Raw genomic sequence first — 12,785 nt, forward strand, 5'->3', positions numbered from 1 at the left:
TCATTATTGTAAAGATGTCGTGAAACAATCTTTCAATCATATTCTTTTTGACGAGGCAAGTAGGCCTACAGTCAAAATAAATAAATGCAATGGGCTCCACAAGTATGTTCAATCAATTGGTCTGTTACCGCCAGTTCATTTCATCACATTTTACCCTTCGAACATGTTTAATTTCATCGCACTTTTTCTTTTAACGTAGACACGTTCAGAATTCAACATGTTGGTTTGGCAATACTGTATGGTGTACACTACAGCAGCCTATCTCACAGGCAAAGACATACAGGGTGGAAGGGGAACAATGCACCAAAACTTATGATGTGATTCTACATTTTAAATGTAACAGTTGATGTAGCTGTATTCAAGTCATTGAAGATGTCCTGTAGGACTGGAGTATTACGAGGGAGAGTCAAAACGTAACCTTAATAATTGTTTTATTAATTGAATATGTACAATAAGACTACAAACACTTCATCACTTTTAACATAGTTTAACAGGGACACTTACATTGAAGTAGCTGGGACTATGTTGAAAAGTGATAAAGTGTTTGTAGTCTTATTGTACACATTCCATTAATAAAACAGTTATTAAGGTTACTTTTTGACTCTCCCTCGTAGAATAGCACAGAAATAAAGCTGAGAAGGTATTGACTAAATAATTTTTCGCTCCTGTCATATGGTTCAAAGCGATCTGTACAGTAAAATTCTAATAACATTGATTTTTCAAAGTGTCTTGGTAAAAAACCGCATCCTCAACAACAAGAATCAAGAAAGTATCTTTCATATCAAAGATTTGAGGCAATAGTGGAAGTTCCTTACATAGAAGATCTAAAATTCAGAAAATGAACAATGATCAGGAAACAATAACATTTTAAAAGCCCTTATTGCTGTGTATAAGGGAAGTGCTGCTCAGAATGAATAAAGTACAGGAAATGAAGAAGTGCAAAATAAATATAGTGAAAATGAAGGAGTGCAAATTAAAAATAATGAAAATTTAGATGTCATTCGTATTTCACTACTGAAAAATGTTCCCTTAACCCGAATCTGCCTAGCGGTACAGTATGGTACCATAGGTACATATAGTAGTTTCCAGTCGCTGTGTTCACAACAATGATTATTTTCACAATTTCTCATTGTTTAATTTACTCACCGACATTCCAGTCCTTGTTAGGAAAACAATATTTTTAATTTATTTGGCTTGGTATGCGTAGTGGCGTTCGGTAATTATACACATTTTCTTAAATCACTCAATTTTAGTATCGGTTTGAAGCAAATATTAGAATACATTCAAGTAGGATTATAATGTTGAATAAATTCTGATTTCATATATTGGAAAAGGCTTATAGTAAAGCATTCAATTCATGTTTTCACTATAAATATACGAACTGCCAAATATATATGACGTAGAGTTAGTCTGGTACCGTATGGTACCACTAGGCAGATGCCGTAGCATTTTGTAAGGAATCGACTTTTTCCTCTTTATAGCATTCATATTGATAATTTATTATGGTTCCTGGGACATAATACTTATTGAAGCTGTAAGAATCATAGGGGATGACAGTATAATAATCTAAGTACTATCTATATTGATCCACCAGACGTCACAGTAAATTCTGATGAAGATTATAGAAAGGAAGTTACAGGCGGTTTACTTGATAATCTCTTAGGAAATCAATTTTATTACGGTGAAAGGCATATGATTTATCTAACTGTGATGAAGATATTGATGTGACAAAGAAAGTTAGAAGAAATAAGAAAACATAAAGAAAACTTTTACTTTGAAGAATCGAAAGAGGTTTGAGTCTAAGAATGAAGATGAGATGAGGACAAGTAGTTCAATTTCGTGCTCAAAATACAGAAGGAAAGCATAACCAAGAAGGAAACAATCAAACTCACACGAAAACCAACTTCATAGATACATGGTGAACATCCCCCTTCTAACAGTAGCATTTTTCCTGTAGTTGACTACACATTTTATAGAGGAAAATAGCCTACAGAATTGTCTGAAGTATTCTTTGACTGTAATGTTATTGATTTTATTTTATAAGAGAAACCCAGCATTATGCTTTATTTCCAAATGTACAAGGTTTACAAATAACAGCTGAAGAAATGAAGTTCTTAATCGGAATTCTTCAATTCAATGGCTACAGTTTTGTACATAGCAGAAGATGCTACTAGGAAAATGCACTGGACACGCAATGAATTAGTTTACAATTGCATGTGGTGTGATCGATTTGAAAAAATCGTACTATTTGTCCATTGTGCTGATAATGCCAAATTTTAGATCGGCAAGACAAAATGTGTAAGCTCCGACCTCTGGTAAATCTGATGGAGAGATTTATAAAAAATTACATTCTGGCATAATGTATGAATTTTGATGAATGTATGATTCCCTATAGACATCATCCTGCAAACATTTCATCAGGGGAAAGGTTCGGCTTCAATTATGGTGCCTAAACATTGTTTATGGGCATATCTGATATCTTTTGAAATATGCCAAGGGAAGAGGGTAAGTGCAAATGATCACTTTGAATAATTTGATTATGGTAAATGTGCAGCACCTCTCGTTGAAATGCTCGACAACTTACCACATGATATGAAGAGCCTACTCTTCTGACTGTACGTATTTTGATAACCTGCAAGGACAGGCTGGCTGGCTGGCTGACTGTCCTCGTATACTCACACAATGTATTACGAGTGAAGTGGGACTCTGTGTAAAATGTTTTGAAAAATGATATGTAAAATCTTAGGAAGTGCAACTAAACCAAGGAGCATTGAGGTGCGAACCCTTGCTATTTGTAAAAGCTAGCTCCATTGCCCTGTTATTATCATACAAGAAATAAAATAATAAAAGATAGTGAATGATATAGTGAAGTTTTTCTGTCATTCCAATAAATAACGACTTAAAATGATGAAATCTGAAGAAAAGAAATCTTGCACCCGTATCTGCCTAGCGGTACGGTACCACCCCTTATCTTTGAAAGTAGATGATTTTAAACAAAACCGAGTTTAATTCCATAGTAAGGACGTAAGTTTGAACAAATGTTGAAAAAATTACAAAAATCGCCACATGTCAGAAAACCAGGCAGATTAGGGTTAAGTATAAATGAGGTAAATGGCAGCACAACAAGAGAAAATTGCACTTCAGAGTTCCAAGAACTACATGAAGAGGCCCAATATACAAGTACCGGTAGTAATGCAAGGAAAGAGAACAAAGACATTGCTCCTCCCCTCCACGAAGTTCTATACTGGACGAGTACTCCTACAATATAGTTTTAAAGAAATACAGAAGGAATGCTTTTCGCAATAGCATGCAAATCTTGGAAGAATTTGTTTCAAGCAGAGGAAACCAAGAAAAAAGAAAATAATACTAAAATGAACAGAAAACACAAGAGAAAAGAAAGTAAATTGAAAACAAATAAGCTTGAACAGTCAGCTGCTAAGAAAAAAATCAGGACTTCCGCTTGTGCTTATCACTGATATCTCGGCAATTCAACAGGAAATAAACAGTAACTTTGAAGAACATCAATAGCCGTCAACCTCCAAATCATGCATTGGTACCCAAGGCAGTTCAAAACCTAAATCACATGTTAAAGAAGAAATGTGCTTTGTATGCACGAAAAACATTATAAATACGGATCTCGTGTGTTCAATTCTAACGAATCTGATATTTTATGTCTGTCATAAGTGTATGGATTATGCAGGTAGCAAACCTGATAATGGGCATATATCTAAAGATTAAGGTTATGTTAGATTAGCTATACCAATAACTGTAATGTCAACAACTGATATGTAGGTGCCAATCACAGATATTTTTTCAGATTTTGTGGTCCGACATATATAATAAATTCAATAGGTATTTTTAATGAAAATGTTTCAAACCTATCATTATAGTTCCTGAACTATTCCCTACATATTCCAATAATTAAAATGAAAAAATGACATCAGTTAATGAGGATAAAAAATAAAAACTTGTTTAAAATGTCTTAACAGTGCCAATGACTGTACAGTTCACCCTATATGAAAATATAAAAAATGGAATAATGATGAGTTTTCTTTATTTATAAGCCCTGCTACGAATAATTTATATGCCTATCTGAAGTTGCGCTCGGGTGCAGATTCAATTCACGCTTGAGCTGATTATCCGGTTGGGTTTCTTCCAAGGCTTTCCCAAACCATAAGGCAAATGTCAGATAATCTATGGCGAATCCTCAGCCTCATCTAGCTATCACCAATCCCATCGACGCTAAATATCGTAGTTGATACAGTATCATTAAATAGCCAAGTGAAAAAAAATAAATAAAAATTATCTATACATGACAATCGAAAACTTTCACTTTTACTAAATATTTCCAAAGAGAAACAATATGAATGTCCAGTAAAAGTGTCAACAGACCCCATCATACCTACTACAATTCCATGAACTTATAATGGACACAAACAAAAGCCCACCCAGTTGGAATATGCCATTTATTGAGACAACTTCATTTCCCAAAGTATTCTGCATTTTACAACAGGCCATGCGCAAGGTGTGTACAAAGTGGGTGCCACATCAGTTAAAACATTTGCAGAAGTGAACTCGATGAGACATGCCATATTCATCTGGAGTGATTACTTCGCGGTGGAAACATGTTAAATGGAATTACAGTCAAACTTCTGTACAACGAAGATCGATATAATGATAAACTCGCATTAAACAATATTTTTCTATGGTCCCAGGATGAAGCAATTTTAGAAACACCCTCTGTTACAACGATATGTATTTTTAGCTTCAAAGTTCTTCGTAAATTGGCAGCTTGGTCTTGGCAGACAGTAGCAGATAAAAGGTTCTTGACCTGAAATTGGAAATTTCTACAAAGGGATGAACGTGTAACAAATCTGCATATTTATTTTCCAGTGTACAGGTGATGAGGTGAAAGTAAGTAGGCATGATGATGGCTTCTGCTGAACCGAAATCAGTAAGTTTGGAAACTAAATTGGCTGCATTTAAAGATTTGGATGAAAGAATGAAAAAGACGCAGTTTCACAAAAATATGGATTTTCACAATCTACATTGGCTAATTTTCTTAAGAAAAAAGGAAAGAAATTGAGGAAATTGTTACAAGTGGAAAATCAGTTCCGACACAAAAACGATTGTAGATGGCAGTTTCAGATGATCTAGACAGTGCTACAATAAAATAGTTTAATGAAATGAGGGCTCAAAGTGTTCCTATAGGTGGTCCTATGATCTGCAACAAAGAGCGCTTCAAGAACAGGCATGGCAAAATCTACAAGTAGCAGCTGGGGAAGAGAAGTTTGCTCCCATTGGTGAAGCTGATTTGTGGTGCGAATGTCAAGTGAAAATCGTCCTCCAAAAATATAGCCCTAAAGAAATCTTTAATACATCTTGATTACACAACTTTAAACACTGTATCACTTCGGCATATGTATAAGAACTTTCTTGTGTTAAATTTTAACGTACCTTGTTAACATGTTTCGACCTATTTTCGGAAACAAGAGGCGCCAAGACCAACAACGACCAGTTCCGAAGATGACCGAAAATAGGTCGAAACATGTTAACAAGGTACGTTAAAATTTAACACAAGAAAGTTCTTATCATACATATTCCAAAATATTTAATGCCGATGAAATGGAATTGTTTTTCGAAATGTCAGAAAAACAATGGCTTATAAGGGTGAAAAATTCAAGCAAAGCAATCAAAGATGTGTCTTACAGTCCTGCTCTGCACAAATGCTAGAGGAACTGAAAAGCTAATTCCACTAGTCATCGGCAGATCAGTAAGGCCCAGATGCTTCAAGAATTTGAAGATCTTGTCAGGTAAGAAAAAATGAAAATCCAAGTGAATTATTTTTGGGTTTCTTTACAGTATTTTTTATTAATTTTAAAAGGTAACTCTAACATCTTTAAGGTTGGTTTTTATTAAAGAGGCTATCAAAAGCAAAAAGCAAAGAAAAATTTCAGATTTCTTTCAAAAATAGATTTATACAGTAATACTGTACTGTATTAAATTTATTTCTGTGGTATGTAAGTGCATAAATGTGTGATTTATTATATTTAGTTCCTTTACACGTTACCTCCTAGTATTATCCTGTAGGTTAAACGGTACTCTGCATGTACTTTTTATTCTATATGATAAATCACAGGCCCTCAACATAACAATAACCCTGATGTAACAATACAACATGCTAGGGCCCTCAAATATTGTTATACAGAGGTTTCACTGTACAACCTGCCAAAAAAAAAATTTATACACTCTTTAAGGAACAAAAACAATTTATTATGTGTTTGTTTTACATTTAAATAGATCACACATGTAGATCAGTTAAGCACATGGCTACCTCAGATGTTCAAAATGTTCGCCATTGGCAGCCAGACACATAACACAACAACGAGACAGTGAATGCCTTGTAATTTGTGACTTTTCCGAAAATTATGCCTGCGTGATTCAAGACTTAGTACAGGATGTTCATTGGAATAAAAATCAGGTCACACTCCATCCCTTTGTAATTTATTTCAAAGACAAATGTGAATTAAAACATAAAAACTTTGTACCAATTTCAGAATGTCTTAAACACGATACAAATGCTGTCCACCTTTTCGAACGACAATTAATACAGTTTCTGAAGAACGAAATAGGAAATGTGAAAAGAGTAATTTATTTTTCTGATGGGGCTAGTGCCCAATACAAAAACCGACAAAATTTTGTAATCTGTGTTTTCACGAAGAAGATTTCAGCATAAGTGCTGAATGGCATTTTTTTGGAACTTCACATGGGAAGGGCCCTTGTGATGTCATTGGCGGCACCACTAAAAGACTAGCAATAACAGCAAGTCTTCAGCCATATCTCGACCCCATTACGACACCAAGAAAATTGTTTGAGTGGGCTGAAAAGAATATTAGTGGAATTGATTTTCTATTTTTCACCAATGATGAACATAAAAATGAATGTAACTTACTTCAGTCTTGATATGAGAGGGCAAAAGCAGTAAGTGGCACGAGAACACTACATGCTTTCATACCAGTCTCAAAATCTGAAGCACTAGTTAAGGTTATTCTTTGTCCCACAAAAGCAAATGTGTATTTATCTGAGTTGCTTAAAAGTACATTTCAGTTATCCAATCGGTTGACTTGTTTTTGTGTATTTTAAGTTAGTTTTGTGGAATTTTATGTTAATAATTGTGCTTCAAAAGTGTTTACATATTTCGTAAGTTGACTTTATGGTGTATAACATACTGACACTGTGTGTACACACATATCCATACTTAGCGACACGGTCTTGCAGTGATGCTCCTACTCAACAGCGTGAGCTCGGCTGGGTAAGTTAATTTACTGCAAATTCATTTATGTATATCCCATTCTGAAATTTTGTATGCATATAGTTGAGAAACTAAAGAACACAGTGATGTTTTCTATATTTCGAAAAGTTCCCGAACTTAAAAAAAAAAAAAGAAAAAAAGAAAAAGGAATTTTAAAAATATATTTTCGAGACAAAAATACAAATATTTTTATGTAATCGAGGTTCAGATATGCTAAAAGTATATCTTATGAGCTTTAATATGAGCCGAATTTGAATAAATTGCGTTAATTAGTAACGGAGATATTACCATTTACAGTAGCGTGCAAATTAATCCAAACACGACATATTTTTACATTTTCTATCATTGTTGGCCTCACAGCAGCTCATACCGCTTTAATTGACATCTGCAGTACTTGTAATTTCATTGTTGAAGGTCTGTCGTTATAATTTTTTTTATAATATGTGACATTTTGCCTGTCGTTTTGTACTTATAAGCATCTCAGTTGTGTTGAACACTTAATACTGCAATCCTGTGTACATTCTGTTGTCTTCACAAATGGATACAACTCCATGAAAACGGTCTAAAATTATAACATTAGCAGAGCATTCTTCTATGACACAGAGGCAAATTGATGCAGAATGTCACATTGGTTTTGCTACTGTTAATTCAATCATAAAATGATACAGGGAGACTGGATCCATCACACCCCAGAAAAAAGGAAACTGTGGCAGGAAAAGGAAGACTTCACCTGCAGATGATCGTTTAATTGTCAGGAAAAGTAAATTAAATCCTAGACTAACTGCTGTCGACTTAACCCGCGAGTTAATGGCTACCACTGGCGCAAATATTCACGTCACAACAGTGCGGCGTAGGCTTTTGGAAGCTGGACGAAGGGCTCGTAAGCCTATTAAGAAGCAACTGCTAACCCCTGTTATGTGCAAAGAACAGCTTAATGTGGGCAAAATTACATCAACACTGGACAGTGAATGACTGGAAGAATGTACTTTTTTCCGATGAGTCTCATTTCGAGGTCCACGGCCACCGTGTTTCTTACGTATGGAAATCCTACCGAAAAAGTAACAGCAGCTCATCTCCAACAAGCACCCAAATACCCCCCTAAAGTAATGTTTTGGGGTTCTTTTACACATGAAGGGCCTGGAGCATTAATACCTATCAAGGGAATGATGAATTCTGACAAATATATTCACTTATTGGAAACGAGAATCGTACCCCAGCTGCAAAAATCATTTCTGGATGGCAGAGGTGTGTTCCAACAAGACCTGGCACCATGCCATATGTCACAAAAAACTACAGAATTCTTCAACAAGAAGAATATTCAGGTATTCCCCTGGCCAGGCAACTCACCCGACATCAACCCCATTGAGAACTTGTGGTCAATTTGCAAAAGAAGAATGCAAAAATGGATTGTTCTACAAAGTAGAAGATGATTTCTGCCCTCATTGGTGTATGGTTTCGCGATTAAGAAATGAAGAACATGTGGGAAATTAGTGGAATCGATGCCAAATCGTCTCAGAGCTGTTATTAGGAACAAGGGAGGCCACATAGATTACTGAGGTATGTCTTAGATCCTTTTTTTTATCCCGTTTGAGTGTTTTTGCATAAGTAATTACGTTGTTCAGATTAATTTGCATGCTACTGTATATATAACAGTGCACGCGCTATTAGGTAAGTTTTGAATTTAAATACTTTTCACAAGAATCAAGTTTTATGAAAATAAAAATATACGTATATTTAATTTTGTTCTTTCAATCGAATAAAAATATTTTTTCTTTCCATGAACCATAAGCAGTGAAAAATATAGTGGGACTGCATTGGTGTTAATGCAGCTTCTGTGGATACCTCTTTGTTACTTGTTAGCTTAAACAACAAGTTTAAGCCCCCTCACCACGACAAGGTGAGTAACCACGAGAGGGAAAAAAAGTTTGACAGAAACAAAAAAACATCAAGGTTAAATTTCTTTTAAATTTGTGCGGTTTGACTTGGAATGACTTGTATGTTTTACATGGCTCAATTTTTAAATTTTATCATCTTTCTTTTCTTCCCCCCTCCCCCCAAGAACCTCGCATTTATCCATTTTTTCCCCTAACAAAGACTGGTGCATAACTTAACTGTAAAAAAAAAAAAAAAAAAAAAAAAAAAAAAATCAACAGTTCTGAAGATTCAGCAAAATGTTTTTTACGGCACTACACATTTGCTAATTTTTCAAGTAAATCATATTTTTCAATAAATAAATTTAAATAAATACATTATGGCATCAAAAAATATATTGTGAGATCTTGAATGTCTATTCTACAAAGTAAAGCTAAATTCATGGCTTTAGCTTTCATCCTTCACTTATTATGTCTAGTTTGTTCTACTCCATGTTCATCAATATCACAGTTAAGGCTCATTCACAATGAAAATTAAACATAACAAACATTAACATATGCCACAAACTTAAGTAGCCAAGGCCCATTCACAATGAAAATTAAACATAACGTAAACATAACACGTGTGTGGAAACAAACATACCGAATCAACAAAACTACAGAACCTATTACATAAAAGTGGAGAATTGCACAATGACTGACGATGTAGCTATTCATTTATGTTTCTAATAACTACAATGGCATCAGTATATGGCTTTCAATACTTGAAATCAAAGAAACGGAGATGTAAAATAATCAACTTTTCGTCATATGATTCCATGTTGCGCGCCTAGCTATCATCACGGCCAATAGATCAAAATATTGCCTGTAGGCAAAGCCCATGAGATGTTAAACAAAAAGTGAAAACACGCTTTCCGCTTGTGTACTGTTTCCAAGTCGCATAAACATAAGCATGAAAGTTTGGAGTTTGCAAACTTTGATGTTAACGTCTTATGATTAAGATTAAGATTAAGTTTATGCTTATGTAATTCATTGTGAATGCTTTCATTAAATAACATGGACACAAGGTTTTATGCTTACGTAATGTTTATATTTAATTTTCATTGTGAATGGGCCTTTACTGAGTGAGAGCAAATGTACTTTAACGGGCTGCAACTCATTAACACAACAAAATAATTTAAAAACATGCACAAGTTGACTTGACACGAAAAGATGCTTATAAAAATAAAGCTATACTGAAATCTACAAGTTAAATTATTTGTTTATAACTGAAACCTACTAATGATTTTCGGTAAAATAAACAAAATATATACCGGGTGATTCAAAAGTCACGCGACATAGACAAACTCCGTTATTAGTGCAGATAGCGAAAAATGTAGAGTGGAAAGTTGTTGTAAATAGGTAGTTTACAATCTAATGTGCCTGAATTTTCAACGTAGAATACACTGTTGAGGCTGTACATTAGTACGACACACCCGCCAATCCCAATGTTGCGAAATTAGTGGATTTTCCGCTGTTTTACCGGATTTTAGATTCGTAGTGCATCGGGTAAATTACGAAATGACGATTAAATTACCAGTGTAGCCAATACATGTTCAGGGAAAACCGCCAAGCAAGAATGAAATTCCTCTTCATTTTTATGCCATCAATGTAAAGAAATGCTTAAATAACCGCTAAACTCTGCATGTCAACTATTTTTCCCCATTAAATAATACGTATCTGAAATCTGGTAGAACTAACCGAAAAGCCACTAATATGGCAGCATTGGAACTGGCAGGTGTGTCGTACTAGTGTACAGCCTAAACGGTGCATTCTACATTGAAAATTGAAGCACATTAGATTGAAAACTACCTATTTCTAACAACTTTCTCCTCTTTACATTTTTCGCTATCTGCACTAATAACGGAGTTTATCTATGTCGCGTGACTTTTGAATCACTCTGTATATGTAACACATTCATTACCTATAGTTTAACTTATTAGAAAATGATTATATTAAACTTGCAATAAATAAATTAAATTTCATGACAATACAGGGTGAAAGGGGTATAACCACATTAATTTTAAGAACATAATCTTTAAGTTGTAAGTAACCAAAAAATAAAACATAATTGAATCGCCCCATGCAGAAAGGGCTTCAGTCCATTAGATCTGGTTTTGAGAAAACTAAGGAAAACAGTCTGTACTTTGTATTCCTTTCTGCATAGAACTCTGAACCTGATGCTTCAGTTTCTGTCTTTCCAAGCATTGGACTGAATACCTTTCTGCACAGGCTGATGGAACCATCCATAAAGATTTGATTTCCATCGATCTCGTTTTTTCAAAATTTGTGACTGAAGCCCTTTCTGCATGGAGCAATTCAATTTGGTATTTGAATAATGTTTTAGCCGATAGAATATAATGTGTGTCTAAAGTCTGACTCCCATTAATGACAAACCTATTGGATATTGAGATGTAAGAGTGGTAAGCCATCAAAGTGAAGAACAAGCCGAAAAAATATTCCTTCGTCATTGCTTTGAAAAACGCTTCATGTAATAATGCACAACATTAACCACTTAAATATCCGTCACACTATACAGTAGCGTGCAAATTAATCCGAACACGACATATTTTTACATTTTCTGTCATTGTTGGCCTCAGCTGCTCATACCGCTTTAATTGACATCTGTAGTACGTGTAATTCCATTGTTGAAGGTCTGTCATTATTTTTTTTATAATGTGACATTTTGCCTGTCGTTTTGTAGTTATAGACATTTCAGTTGTGTTGAAGACTTAATACTGCAATCCTGTGTACATTCTGTCGTCTTCACAAATGGATACAACTCAACGAAAACGGTCTAAAATTATAACATTAGCAGAGCATTCTTCTATGACACAGAGGCAAATTGCTGCAGAATGTCACATCGGTTTGGCTACTGTTAATTCGATCATAAAACGATACAGGGAGACTGGATCCATCACACCCCAGAAAAAAGGAAACTGTGGCCGGAAAAGGAAGACTTCACCTGCAGATGATCGTTTAATTGTCAGGAAAAGTAAATTAAATCCTAGACTAACTGCTGTCAACTTAACCCGCGAGTTAATGGCTACCACTGCACAGTGGGCCAGACTGAGTAAAAAATGGGACAAAATTGAAAAAATGAACTTTTTTTTACAATACTTTTGACAGTATATACACATAGTAGGGATCCTGGTGAGCACTAAACTCATGATGCATCATCGACAACATGTTCTAACAACTGTGGCTACAGCCTTGAAAGAGAGTTATTGTAACCAGGCGATAGCGCACCAGTCAGTCCTAGGCCGTGCGCTTGAGACAGTGGTGTGTGTTACGTGGTCATATTAGTGAATAAAGAAATAACAATGGCTGAGAATGTTAGAACAAAGGGCAGGTTTTATTAGGAATACATGTAATTTTGAATTGGTTTATATAAAGTGTAAATATTTGTGATAACTCGGAGGAATGCAATTTAAGCTAATATATTTTAGTTTTCAATATTTAAAGAGGGTTATAAAGTGCATGTCACTCGATGTTACGAAAAATTTTGTGCCGATGGTTTAAACAGACCCTATAGATTGCAGAAAAGTCGTATTCAGCTGCAG

The sequence above is a fragment of the Periplaneta americana genome, chromosome 10, assembly GCF_040183065.1.
Source record: "Periplaneta americana isolate PAMFEO1 chromosome 10, P.americana_PAMFEO1_priV1, whole genome shotgun sequence".
Taxonomy (NCBI): domain Eukaryota; kingdom Metazoa; phylum Arthropoda; class Insecta; order Blattodea; family Blattidae; genus Periplaneta; species Periplaneta americana.